General features: G+C 44.8%; 1 protein-coding gene across 3 annotated transcripts in view; it reads right to left on the bottom strand.

Moving 5' to 3' along the window:
• Positions 1-14,388, bottom strand: part of LPP (LIM domain containing preferred translocation partner in lipoma) — a 361,386-nt gene that overhangs the window by 289,980 nt on the left and 57,018 nt on the right. For all 3 annotated transcript variants that reach the window (XM_068164007.1, XM_068164009.1, XM_068164008.1), the window contains one exon: positions 3,818-3,917. The gene's annotated coding sequence lies outside the window, so the exon portion shown is untranslated. The remainder of the gene's footprint in view (positions 1-3,817; positions 3,918-14,388) is intronic.

Genomic DNA, 14,388 nt, shown 5'->3' with positions numbered 1-14,388 from the left:
TATGCTCAAAAGCTGTCCTTAAGTAAAAGCTTTGGATAACAAATTGCCTGTGCTAACTGCTATTTTACTGTTGAATTTTTTATTGTTGCTTAAGCACTGCAATTATGCTAATAAGCCTGAAAGGATGGTACACTAAAGCATTGGATGTGACAGATATAATACAGATATAAAATGTTAATCTTACCTGCAAATTGGAATCAAAGAGCCTTATTAGTATTTATGGATATGGCATCTCCAACACGTTTCTTAAGCGGAATACATACATGCAATAGATATTCCCAAATATACCCTGCTAGCTCTCGTGCTTCCATATGATTTAGTTCAAGGTGGTTATTAAACCTGCAGCTAATTGCTAGTCCCTTCTGGAATAAGAAAAAAAAAAAAGAGTGTTGGCACCCAGGCCATACAAAACTTTTCCACATTGGAGGACTTTCTTCCCTTGGCACCTTGAAGATGGCATCTGTGCATGTGGATGGGCCATCCCTACCCCAGCTCATGGTGGAGCTTTGTAAGGGACAGCACAACACAACAAAGACACTGCTCTGCCACCCTCAGTCATCTGTTTTCCTGCATCTCTACTTTTATGTGCAAGGCAGGTAAAGCCAGCAAAGGGTTAAGTTATTTACAGGCACTGGAGAAATGGCTTCTGGATTTCAAGATGGGACTAAATACTGATTTATTTATTTTATTCTTAAACTTTTCAGGCACTGCTGACAAGGAGCCAGACCCATCTGTTTCACTGCAAGTTATGGTGCTGCAGAGCTGGACCCAGAGAACCAGGCTGTCACAGGGGATCTGTCACTGAGGTGCCACATGACTTCCACAAGTCAAATTTCATTTTGTACCATTCTTTCACCATCCAGTCCCAGTCTGCTTTCTCAATCGATGGCATAACTCTTTCAGGGAATGAGTTGCCTTTCACTGCACGTAGCTTTTTGGCTGGACAAACCTATGGGTCTCAAATCCAATCTGGTGTTCTGCTGCCATGCACTTTGCTGTGGATAAAGCAAGTGGTCTTCAGCATGTTTAGCTTCTCATGTATGAAAGGAGGGGGAAAAAAATCACCTCGTGAGAGCCACATGCTTCTGACAAACTATACTTACATCCATATCTGGGCTCTATACAGGGAAGATTTCTACAACATGGACTGGTGTGCTGGAGCTCTGGCTCCATGCTTCACTCCTCATGCTGCAGAAGTCAACTCTGCTGACAGGACAGCAGAAAGATCAGTAATCAACACTATACTTTTTGAGATACAAGCAAGACTCTTGTCTCTGGACACTGTCAGCCTCCTTGATGGCAAACATTAGGTAGGAGACATCTAGGAACTGCTTCCCTGCTGGTAACACCCAACCAGCTGCCCATCAAAATCTGGGATTCTCAAAGTGCTCAAGGATCACAATCCCACAGCCCCCACAGGGTATTGCTCACAATACACCAACACACACTAGAGGTTTCATAAGCAATGCTTGCAATGCACGCTGACTTGCACTCCAGAGTGCCAGAATAAAAACAGAAACGCTTTGCTTTGCAGGATACAGCTTAGGGCAGCTCCAGAGTATCTCAGTTGCAGGCATAAGCAAACAGTGCACCAATAGTTAAAAGAAAAAGAAATATTTTTTCAGTTGCAAAATGAAAGAAAAACTACTAATTGACCAGGAGATGCACCCAGGGTTCCTCTGCTCCAAGTTAGCCCCAGCACGAGATGCCAGACACCAAACTTCCAGGTGCAGACATCAAACTAACCAGGGACATGGCTGCAAAGTGCTGTGGGACATTGCTCCCTTAAAGGTGTCAGGACTCATCTCTGCTATGTTATCTGAACCTTGTCATTGTTTTCAACCCTGTAGGGAAATCCCAACTGAAGTTTGGCATACAGTTTTCTTTTGCTAAGCAGCAAAGCCTGAATGTTAACTCTGGTCCTGACAGGCATATTTATGGAGTATTCTTTGTAAATAATCTTACCCTGACCGGTCCAAAAGGTCAGACTCGTAAAAAATAATAATGCCAACTATTAGAAACCACACCAAAACAAGCAAACAAAAATCCCAAACCAAACCAAACAAAAAGAAAATCACAAGGCTGGAAAAAAATCATCACTGCCATTGGCACAATCCTCATCTTATTAACTGTCCTTGCAATAATGTGAACTGCAAGGTCTTGGATTTATTTGATTGATTGAGATCAAAAGATCAGGGGGTGCACAGTAAATTGTATCTTACCATGCATGCCTTTTGCTTTCAAGATCTGAGCAGATAGTTGCAGGAATTGAAAAGCTCAAGAGGGGAAAAACAACAAAAGCAAAACAGAAAAAAAACCCAAAATGTGTACAAAGGTGGCTCCAGAAAGGCAGCCCTTATTTCTCTCATCACTATCTGCATTTTATAGAGCTTTTTGAAAGTTCCTATGCTTTCACCTCTGGGATACAACAGCTTATCTCTGCTGAGCAGATGATAACAAACAATAAGACACTGGTATAACTCCAGGGGAGAGACCAGTATTTGCTGACATTAAGGATGAAAGGTAAGTATTAGAGAAACCAAATGAATCCCAAACAAAGTCCAACTGCAGGCTAAAGAATTTCCCAATGAATTTAAATGCCCTATAAGACAGAAGAGGTATCTCCTTGTCCTTCTTAATCAGACCAAGGAAGATGAAGCACCTGAATGGCATTCCTCTCAGGAAGATGGCTCAGAGGCTGCCTGAGCCCAGGCTCGATTTGTCATCTGTTCTTCCCAGGAGAGTGAAGGAAAAGCAAGGGAACTAATTGAGAACCCATCTTCAGGACATATTTTCAAGGCACAGCTGGTAGGCCAGTGTTTTTTAAACACTGAAAAATCCTGCTGTGTTCACTGTCAAGACAGGACAAAGAAAAACAATGGAGAACAGGAACAGAAGAACATGGCGAGGGGTTGGGTGGGTGGGGGCAAACCAAAACCAAACTGCTCCTCCACTTCATCAGCCCCTGGAAACCCAGAGGAAAAGTAATTCTTTTGCTTCCTCTCAGTATGTTCCATCTGATATTTGTATACCTGCATTTGTAGCCCTGTGTTGTCTGGTGTTAATAAAATAGATGAGATTACCCACCTGAGAGTATGAATAAAGCCTTTACATGGATCACAGAAGAGGCCCCAAACTCCCAGGCACTTGCTACAAAGCAACCAGAACTGATACAATCCACTATTTTTAACACAAGCTTGTATTACATTCCAACAAGAGAGGATTAAACTCCTTTTCAGTAGTTTACGCTTCCCTCCAGGAGAACATCACCAGTCAGGTAACACAGATACCAAGCACAGAGTTAATGACTGTTGCTAAGTTTGTCAACAGATCAAGCAGTTCCTTCTGCACAGATGCACTGAGCTTTTACCAGTGCTGAATAAGGTTGTTAAGAATTCTGCATACTCTCATTTCCACCCATTGATGCATTAGGAGGACTTTCCAGACATCACCTAGTCCATCTCTCCACGACATGGAAGGATCAGTTCTCCTAAAAGCATGCTTGCTAGAACTTTTCCAACTTGTTCTTAGACCTTTCTGATGAGTGAAACTTCCTAACTTCCTTGAGCAATCCACTCTAGCATTCAGATATTGCTAATACAGGAGATGGTTTATTAATGTCTCATCTAAATTTCTCTTGCTGTAACTTGAGCTCAGAATTTGTCTTATTTACAGTGGGCAGATTCACAACAAGCTCACTATTTCCAAAAATTCCAAGCTGGGGCACCAGTGTGGCTTGCCCTCTTTTTTCCCATTCTGCCTCTACTCAAAGCATATTTGAAATCTTGTGCCTCTGCATGTGCATTTCTTTTCTTACCTCAGGAGGACAGGCAATTAGGGTATCACAAGGCTGTTTCAAATGAAGATGCTCACATCCAAAGGCTGATGCATTCAGGCACTCCCAGTTATAAAGTACTCTGAAACATGAAAAAGTTTTGTCTTTAGGATGGTAGGTTCACTATTAAGGAAAACTCAGCAACTCTGAAGCACAATTCCTTCCACCCCATTATTCAATATCCAAACAGATCTTCAACAGCATAATCAACAACTGTAGATTTGATGTGCACCACCACTCAGACTTGGACGTATTTTCTCTGACAAGCACCTTAGGGGGTTGATGAATCTGTGTTCTAGGAAACAAAGTGCTGACTGACTTTGCAGAAAGTTCTTCCAAGCTACAAGTGTTACCCAGCACATAACAAAATTAAATGGGTCCAACCCTAAAGCTTTATTCACTACTGACAAATCTTAATGTTGCCACCTGTGTCTTTATCTCCAGTGTCACTGAAACCGACAGAAGCAAAACTTTCAATCTACTCTGAGATTTGAGTGTAATTATGGGATAGACCCAGAGGAGAAAAGTCAAGTCTGGTGAAAGACTGAGTAACTTTTGCATTCACAACATGCGCTTTACCTCCTGACCTTCAGGATGTTCTATTGAGCAAAACCGAATCTTTCTTCTTGAACCCAAGGGTTTGGTGAGAAGAAGGAAAGAATAAAGTATTTACATGAGCAGTATTTGGAAACACAAGAGAGCTCTGAATGACAAAAACATCCCAGATTTCATGAGAGAGAATAAGCAGCAAAGGAGAGCAGCAATAATACAATTCCCATCCTACTTCTGGGGGCTCTTATTAGAACAGAGGTAGATGGTAGCAGACAATGAGCCACGACAGCATATTCCACCAGTGGATCATCTTTTGTACCACATCTCATCTAAATTCACGAGTCCCTTTAGCTAGGCCTGCTGCTGCTAGCCCCAAAGGATCATGTGATTCTGCAACCCTTTGCTGAGAGCTGAAACAAAGAAATACTCCATTTGCCACCTGATCAGAAACTAAGGTGCCTGTTGCGTGTTGCTAATGCAACAACTCAGTGTCTTCTCTCTTGCATGTGCTACCCATCTGACTCTCTCACTACTGTATTTTGTCCATCCCCAAGCTTCCATGTGGGATGTTTGGGTTTGAGGGTTGGGTTTTTTTTCTCCTTTTCAACTCTCCTCATGGCTTTTGGTTTCATTGATCATTTCCACTGATACAATGCCAACACCTACAACTTGCCCAACTGCTGTCAGCGCAAGAAGGTGACATACTCCTATTTAGCACAGATTTGATAACAGAAGTGCTGTTTCCAAGGTGAAAGAGGAATACTTGCACTAATCATGTCCCTAGAGCAGCATGCAGTAGCTGAGGGGATTGAGCAATAAATGCCTGTTACCAAAGATTAAGAACTCAAAGTCATCTCAAGATGTGTGATGGCCAACTAATAAGAGAGTTTAAATGCCTGTCCATCTTTAAAGGTACCTCCAAGGGCTTCAGCAAGATCATCTGCAGCATCAGACTTGTTACCTTCCGAAATACTAGTGAGATAAGGATGCCTAGTAAAGGATAGAGATACAAGGAGTGCTTTCACCAAGAAAATACACCCATTCCTACAGCTGAATTACAGCAGCTGTTGAAAACCATGGAGTAGCATTGAATGGCAGCCCAGGACAGGCAGCCAAGACAACTACCACATGCAATTGAAACTGCCAAGGGATTAAGTTAGGTCAAATGTAATTACACAAACTGGAATCTGGCCAGGGTACTGGCTGGTTTAAGAAAATTAAAAGAGGTGTTCAGAAGTTTCAGAGATGGAGTCCTCCTCCTGTTAATTATTTGGTGAGTCAGTTACTGAAGTCTCGGTTCTCTGGGAGGCTGTCGGAAAAAGGGGGGGAAAATGAGGCATAAACTTGAAAGGCATTAGAAGCGATTAGCAAAAGCCTTTGTTCTCCACAGCAATCCCTGCTGCACTAGTGCGTGAAAGCCTTTCATGTTCCTGCTGAAAAGTGGCCTTAGCTCCTTTGATACTTCTGGGAGGAAGTGTTTAAATTTACAAATACCCCACTGTCAGAAGTTACAGATGACAGTCGAGGAACTTCTGCACAACCCAGACAGATCATACCTAGCTCCACATCCAACTCTCAGGCAGGCAGTGCCCCTGCCAAATGGAGGAATGCAAACAAGAACACATGGAACCTCACTGGGACTTAGTGCAATGTCTATTCTGCTTGCTCATCATCCATGAAAGCCAAGACGTGGAAAAGGAGGTTGCAACCACATGGGAGAGTGGCCTCCACACCTTCATTCAGTTTCCAAAAGACGGTGAGCATGCAAAGCAGATGATGGCAACAAGATCAGAAAAGATGCTTCATGGTCCAGCAGTAGAGCATACAGATTATGCTTATGCCTCTGTCATAAACTTATTGAATGATAAAACTAAAGTCATATATCATTTTTTTTCCCCATATATTGATTGATATGTTTCTTTTCTGGCTAACTAAAGGTACAGAAAGACCATGACCAGAAGAGATAAGAACTAGTAGCCATGGATCAAGATTCTCTAATGGACACCTGTACCACAACCATGTACAGTGCAGCAAAACACAAAGTGTTCTGAAAGAACAGGCCTTGTAAGTCTCAGTTTTGGCACCTGAAAATAGTAGATGCCTCTGCTACCTCTGCATCTAAAAATTATCATTAGAGACACATTCATTACTGCCTTGGAAGCAGCTGGATGCAACAGTAAAAGCAGTGCAGAAATGGAGATTAACCTTTTGGATAGCTAATTCAGTGCAACATTGAGATGGCACACACTAAGTAAACCCACTTTTTTTTCACTTCATGCTAAATTTAAAAAAAAAAAAAAAAAACCAAAAAACCACCACTACCACCCCCAGAAAAATTCAATAACTATCTTCCCAACAAGTGCTGTGCACCCAGCATGTTGAGTGACATGATTTCCTCTCAAAGCGACAGCAGGTGAACACACAAGTGAAGCCTCTGCCATATTGATCCCATGCACTTTGGGATTTGTTTTTTTTCCCTTTCAGAAAACAAGCCAGGAAAAGGCAGACATTTCACAGCGCAGACTGGTGCAATTTGTGCTAATGGCCCGAGCATATATGCAAGCAGCAGCTTGCTTCCCTTTGTGTGGAACAGTCAACAGGGATACGTTCTTGTAGGACAACTGCTGCTGCAGCACACTTTGCCCCAGCCCAGAAGCACCTCCTCCAACAGCATTCTAAGGAGCATGGCAAGAACTAAAAGCACATGAGGAAGTCTGTGCTGTTTTGCAGTGGTATGCAAAAAGGAAAAAAAAGAGCAAGAAGCTCTGGAGCCCTCAATACAGGAAGGACATGGACCTGATGGAGCGGGTCCAGAGGAGGGCCACAGAAATGATCAAGAGGTTAGAGCACCTCTGCTACAGAGACAGGATGAGTGGGCTGGGGTTGGTCACCCCCGAGAAGAGAAGGCCCTGGGAAGACCTGATAATGACCTTCCAGCATCTGAAGGGGGCCTACAAGAAGGATGGTGAGAGACTGTTTACAAAGGCTTGTAGGGATAGGACAATGGGTAATGGCTTCAAACTAGAGAAGAGTAGATTTAGACTGGATGTTAGGAACAGGTTCTTTACCATGAGGGTAGTGGCTTGATCTTAGAAAAAAAGTTCTTCACCAAAAGAGTGATTGCCTGTTGGAATGGGCTGCCCAGGGAGGTGGTGGGGTCAGCATCCCCAGAGGTGTTTAGGAAAAGACTGGATGAGGCACTGTGGCAGTGCCATGGTTTAGTTGATTAGTTAGGGTTGGGTGATTGGTTGGACTCGATGATCTTGGAGGTCTCTTCCAATCTGGTTGATTCTGTGAAACACTGGAGCAGGGAGGTACTTAAGGCCCCATCCCTGGAGATATTCAAGGTGAGGCTCAACAAGGCTCTGGGCAACCTGATCTAATTGAGAATGCCCCTGCTTACTGCAGAAGGGGTTGGCCTAGATGACCTTTGGAGGTCCCTTCCAACCCAAATCATTCTGTGATTCAAACTGTGGAAAAAGGTTGCAGTCTCTGATGACCACATTCAAGCTGCTGCTCTTCAAGAATGTACTTGACCTTTCTTCCAGGTAGCAAAACTACAAATGCCCTAAATCTCTCATCCCTGGCACTCCACTAAGAATGCAAGGCACTTCCTTGGAGTCCACAGAAATGGCAAGGACACAGATTTCTTTTATCAATAAGAGCAAAATGGTACTGCTGTTCTACCCATTCTTCCCTAAGGCCTTCCAACCAGCAGAAGCAAAGACCCAGTATGAGAAACCAGAGCTATACTGGTAGGAGTCAGAAAAGCATTACAATGCTTTTTGAGTTTAAAATATTCAGCAAAGCCAACACAGAACATATAGCTCTCTCCAGGCCGGTATATGCCCTGGGCTATGCACAGCAGCATTAAGGCAGCTACCTGACCTGTGCTGGGTCTCTGCAGCAGAGCCATCAGCAGCTCCGAGTCCTAAGCACCCTAATGAGCAAAAGGTGAAGACGACATCTAATGACAAGTCATTGCCCTGAACAGCAGCATGCCTCGTGCCTTTGCCTTAAGTTGGGATGAAAAGCCATGCATTGCCATTGCAAGGAGCGCTTGCCCCAGCCCTGAACGCACACCAGCACTGGAGCCACATTCAGGGACCACTGTAGGCAAGGGGAAAGCACAGCACTAATGCTACACAGACCACAAAGACTGTATTTTTCAGTGTGACTGCATGCAGCAGGGCAACCCACATAGCACATACTGGAGAGAGCAGCCTGAATGCTTTCATGCTGAAGAGGGACCTGTTGCCCAGAAGAGATGGTGGTGAGAGTGGCTGGAGCACAGGGGGAGGTCTCCCTGCACCACAGCAGTGATTAACTGATACCGATAATGGCCTCTAGCACCTGGAACAAAGCACAAGGAATCAGCACGGAAAGGACTAGTGCCAGGCAGTGATAAAGACAGAGTCAAGGCTGTTACTCAAATAATTTATTTTCTTTTGCCTAGGTTACTTGCTGTTTAAAAAAAAAAGTTTCTGCATGCAGGGACATCCTGTTCACTGTATTAAATTAAAGGGATGATTCAAGAGGGAACAGCTTTCAGTAGGCAGGGGGGGAAATCAATTTCAGGTTGCTATGGACAACTGGGCTGTCTCCTGTAAAATGAAATTGGATTCAGCTCTACAAACCTGAATGCTAAACATTCCCTGGAATACAACACAAATAAGCTCTCTAAATAAATAAATACAATAAAATACAGTCTTCTGTCATCCCCCAGCTTTTTCTGCTGAACTAAGGATGTGTTCAAACCCACTAATTACTGCAAAACACAGGACTGGAGCTTTGGCTCAGCAGTGGCTTTCTGACTGCCAGTTCAACGCCAACACTGCCTTACAGGGGAAAAAATCAGTTAATGGCAGAGTGGCATTTGGTAAAATGAACCAGAGCAGCACTCAGATTCACCTCACTCTAGGCCCTTTTATATGCTCTGGGCTTGAGGCAGGATCTCAACCTCTAGAGCTCAGCTCTAGAGCTCCTCTAGAGCTCAGCTAGTAAAGGCTGGAGAAAGCTCAGCTTTCAAACATGTTCTAGTTGATGCTGGATGGAGGTAGTTTAACCTGCCCATGGTCCTTGAATAGCAACAACATCCTCTGGCTTGTGGTCACAGTAGCCAGGCAGGAACCTCACATGGAGGGACCACCGAGGACAACACAGTGGCCATGGTCTGACAGCTTTCCTCTCCCCAAACCTTGCACTAAAATAATTTCAAACAGGTTTTAAACATCACCCACACTCCCTGCAGCAAGCAAAGATGTGTGGGCATGGCGCTGCATCACCTCCACACTTACAGGACAACCTCCCCCACCACACCCTCCATCTGCAGCCCAGAGCAATGCACTGAGACCTCATCTGCAAACCACAGATCCTCCAGTCCTCACACCCTCCTGAGCAAAGTGAGTGTGGAGTGATGGTAGCTCAGGGAGCCTTCACCACTCCCCTGTGCCCAGCACATTAATTAGTGCAGTCCCTGAGAGCCCAGTGTGACTGGGAGTGACATTTAAGAATGCAGAGGCACAACTTGGCAAAGCTCAGAGCCACAGGCCAGAAGCTGCATCAGGCTTCTCATAGGGTGGAAGGAAGAAAATGAAATCAAGAATGGAGAAGGAGGAATGGAACTAATGCCTCAAGAAATAAGGGAATTGGGCAAGGGATGATTGTGCTCCACATGTGTGGGCACCTGCTGTGGTATGTCCAGAGAAGGGCATCGAGGCTGGTGAGAGGCTGAGGGAGCTGGGATTGTTTAGCCTGGAGAAGAGGAAGCTCAGGGGAGACCCTCATTGCTATCTACAACTACCTGAAGGGTGGTGTAGCCAGGAGGGAGTTGGTCTCTTCTCCCAGGCAACCAGCACCAGAACAAGAGGACACAATCTCAAGCTGTGCCAGGGGAAGCTTAGGCTCGAGGTGAGGAGAAGGTTCTTCACCAAGAGAGTCATTCGTCATTGGACTGTGCTGCCCAGGGAGGTGGTGGAGTCACCGTCCCTGGGTGTGTTCAAGAGGGGATTGGATGTGGCATTTGGTGCCATGGTCTAGTCATGAGGTGTTGGGTGACAGGTTAGACTTGATGATCTTTGAAGTCTCTTCCAACCTTGATGATACTGTGATACCATGCCAGGCTGGAGCCACGCAGTTGGTTATGTTCCTAGAGTCACACTGAGCTCGGCAGCAGCTGTGCAGCATCCTCCTGCATCACAGACAGGCCCAGGGAAAGGACATCAGGCCATCACAGTAGCCAGCTGAAAAAATTAAGAGTAAAAGCTGGACACCAATATCCAAACCCCTGGTCAGTAAGGCTGGAGGAGAGGAGATGAGGCATCTGATTTTGTAACCTTCCCCAACAGCTGTTAAGTCACCAAATAAATCTGTTTAGATCAATCTCTCCATCAAGACAACAGGAAACATTCCCATCCCATGATACTGTAAGTCTTAATTTTATGGAGCAGTTGATGTTTTTCCAATGAAATGTACTATTAAAATATAAGATTTTATTAGCAAAATCAATGATGTGTGGAGAGAGAGTCCCTTGTGGCTCTAGAATAAAAACAACCCTATGAATAATTATAAAACTGATAGCAATAGAGAACACTGTGCAATTATTACAGCTGTTTTACAGGATTCTCTAGTAATGATAGCCCCTGCTTCTGGTAAGACACCTTAAAGCAGTACCACAAAAATAAAGAAAAAGCAACAGAAGCTCACCATTTCCCTGCACTTAGAGGGTGTAAACATGCTGCTTGCTTTGCCTTTAAAGTGACTTTTTTTTGGTTTCCCCCCAACAAGAAGATAGCATTCTGGAAATAAAGTATTTCCAGCTATTTTTACCAATCACCTGTCTCTTTCTCCTTCTCCACAATTCCCAGTGTTCTGTTGCACCAGAAAAGCAACCAGGAGAGATTCACTCTAATTTAAACCTGGTAGAAATGGAAGCGAGGAAGAAAGATTGTGACCTTTCAGCATCTAGAGGTCAGGCATCTGCAGCAGCCACAAGCCTTCTGCAAGCAATATGGGGAATCAAGAGTAGAGTCCTGACACCCATTTCTCCCAACAGGCTCCCTGGTTTCCCATGATAAGCAGCCACAATGCCCAACCCGCACCCAGGTTAGTACTCGCTATCACCATCCGCAGAATGAAATGAGTGTACCCAATCTTCCCACCCTGCCAGGCTCCCATTCTCAACTGGTAGCCATCATCCACCTCAACTCCATGAAGAGCTCAAATACACAAAACATGGAGGCACCCTAAATCCCACCATTCTCGAAGCCCACTGCCCAGCTTCTCAGGAACCTCTGGCCATTACACAAGGAGCATCATGAAATCTTATTTACTTCTAAGTGCTGAAGAATGCACTTATGTGGTGTCAACAAGCAACACTTGCCAGTTCTACCCAAAACACTACCCCTAGCATCCATAGCTATCTATTCACAAGAGTCTAAGGTCCACTTAGAAGTAAAAATAAAGTCTCTGCTCTACCTATCTTTTTACAAACCTCTAGTGTGTGTAGGGATGGATGCAGAAAGAGTAACAAGAATTCTCAACAGATGTTTTCATTAGCATAAATTTGGCATTTGTTTATCTTTCTTCTGCCATCAAACTCCTCCATTAACCTTGCTGGATAATTTACAGTGCTTGTTGCAAAGTACAGTCTCAAACAGAGGTGACATGCTTGGTAATGCAGAAGTTCAAAGAGCTAAGCCATCCATGACCTGCAAGCAGATTGTTGCTATTTCCTTGCATGTATAAAAGAGCTTTGCCTTCATGCAATGCAGGAACTTGTCATCATGAAACACTCTCCTATTACAACATGGCCCAGAGGAGCTACTATTTTGGGTCCTAATAATGTGCTGGTTTTACAGGAAAGCAAGAAGGCAAGTAACGTGGAACAACCCAGCTGTCAAGCAGAGAAACAGATGGGATCCTCACAAAGCTACACAGATTGCCTTAGTCAAGTGCTGTCACAGCCCATCCTCAAGATGGGAAAGCACAGTGCAGGAGCTAGATGAAAGGAGCTTGTGAAATTAAGTAGCATCATTACCTCCACAAGGCCTGTAAAGAGACAATAGAGAATTGCTTTCCAGGCACTCTGATCCTGAGGCAGTAAAACATGACTCAAAGTTGTTAGGCTGTTTTGTTCCCTACTAGAAATGCCTTTTGGCTGAGTGACAATTGCCCAATTCTCCCACATCCCACAAAACACAGAGAGCATCCACAGAAAGATGCTCCAGGAAGCACAGGTTGCATCTGTGGTCTTGAAAAAGCTCTCCCTTCGGCAGCAAGTGCAAACAAGGCTGGCTGGAGGTGTCCCTGCTAGCGTGGCCCCAGGTGCTGGCAGGCAGGCGGGCTGCCCAAGCAGAGGCAGTGCTGTGATTCACTCTGCTGTGGCTTCCAGTCCGCACTTTGGCTTCTAAACAGTCTAGGAAACCACAATACCTGCCATGCTGGTTCACCTCCTGTGTTGAAGGAGACGCTTTGGCACACCACGAGTCAGTGGCAAATCAGGAAAGGTGATGGGCTGACCTGACCTTCCTCATTCGAACCCTCCAGAAGATTCTAAACCCAAGCTAACAAACCAGAGCTTTGGCAGCTGTATCACAGCCTGTGCTTTGCACTGACTGAGCCCCTGAGTGCAGCCAGCCATTCATGCCCATAGTTACTCAAGCAATGCATGCTGCACGCAGAGGGAAGGCTGAAGCCAGATTATGAATGAAGCACCAAGATCGATTCCCTTGTCTACCCTCTGCCTCCCACTAACTGGAAGATGCTATTCAGGGAAAATATAATTTAAAGGCAGAGGCTAACAATGAATCAGATTGATTTTTAGGCCAAGAAAAAATTCTATAATTGCAGTCTACCTGCTTGCAGCTTGCCAAGTCATAGCAAGTTTCAGGACAATTTGGCCTCCTATCCCCTTCCCGATCCTGGCCCCTTTCCCTCCTCTGCCCCACACCAAAGAAAGAACAAGCCCTCACAGAAACAAAATTCCTTCACACAAGACAAGTAAGTGTTGCCCAGAGCCAGCTCAACAGAGGCTTCCTTCTGCCTGCTAAACACTACAGAGCTTGAACTAACGGATGTGCACAGAGTCCACTTTCCAGGGAAGACCAGCTCTGGAGTGTGCAGCTGGGAAGAATGCATCGTATGTCTGGTATTCACGCTGAGCCCTCTTTTCCTCTTCCTTTTTTTTTGGTCATATAAGGAGCTGAGCACAGCAAGCTTGGCTGGACAGCTCAGTGCTGCGTGCTCAGTGCCATCAGACTTCAGTCCCTGTCTTTACTGGAAAACCAATCAATCCATCTAGAAAAAAAAAAGGCTAGTGCATACACCACAGCTCAGACATCACACTCCTGAGATGAAAGATAAAGAGAGCAGCAAGCTGAACCACACCAGTCCAGTAAGCGCTCCTGCAGAGATGCACACACATGTTCACAGGCACAGGCAATAATTTCCTTAATCACACCAGAAGGAAGGGGGCTGCTAAATAAAAAATGGAAAGTACTTCAGCTGCAGTCCTCAGGGGTTGCTTCAAGTCATACCTGCACAGGAGGGAAAAGGCAATCTTCATGTTGGCTTCAGTACGTGCACCTGGGACCAGGAGAGTTATGTGCCCTTGGCCACAGAGAAATACACCCTCTCTAACGCACACAGGTTATAAAGAGGAGGGTGGGACCATGCTTTAGAGATTCAAATCAGTGAGATCTTCTCCTGAACTCCTGACAATCTCTAAGTTCAACTCCAGTGCAGCAACTTCAGCAGCTGACTGGGATTTCCACACCCAGGATGAAATTGCCATATTAGATTCAAAAGAGTAAAACCTTTGCCATTGCTGCTTCTACTGTTAAGCAACAACAAACTACTCCTGCAGGCACCCAGATTTTTTTGTAGGAGTGAAAAGAGGAGAGAAAGCCACGTTCCTCTGCCAAAGGCAGGAAATACTGGATCACAAATACCCAGGAAGAATCTGCATCAACTGCCCTTTCTCAGCCCTGTTTGGCATCAGA

This window comes from Melanerpes formicivorus, unplaced genomic scaffold (genome assembly GCF_026170545.1).
Source record: "Melanerpes formicivorus ecotype bairdi unplaced genomic scaffold, bMelFor1.0.p_v2 SCAF_76, whole genome shotgun sequence".
Lineage (NCBI taxonomy): Eukaryota > Metazoa > Chordata > Aves > Piciformes > Picidae > Melanerpes > Melanerpes formicivorus.
The sequence above is the reverse complement of the archived record's forward strand: the minus strand, read 5'-3'. Positions and strand labels throughout refer to the sequence as shown.